Here is a 314-nt window from a genome sequence, read left to right as displayed (position 1 = left end):
AGGGAAAAATCATGTGATCAAAAAACATTCAGATATTGATATAAAAACGTTTGGCGAAAAATGTCGCGTAGTATTATTATATGATGAAAAGGTGTATCATAAGGACTTTGCATGGGAGTCTAGTGCCGTTTATAGAGGGTCGTTTTCTGAAATCTCTTTATAAGAAGGATGCATTATTTGATAATAAGTTTGATAAGGAAACGTTAATTCTAATTTTATCATATCTAAGCAAATCCTGTGAGACCAAATATTTCCTGATTCATTTTATGAATCTATTTTGTATTTTGGAATTTGACTTATTAGGATGTGTGGTA

The sequence above is a fragment of the Penaeus monodon genome, chromosome 25, assembly GCF_015228065.2.
Source record: "Penaeus monodon isolate SGIC_2016 chromosome 25, NSTDA_Pmon_1, whole genome shotgun sequence".
Classification (NCBI taxonomy): Eukaryota; Metazoa; Arthropoda; class Malacostraca; order Decapoda; family Penaeidae; genus Penaeus; species Penaeus monodon.
This window is presented reverse-complemented; position numbering follows the sequence as displayed.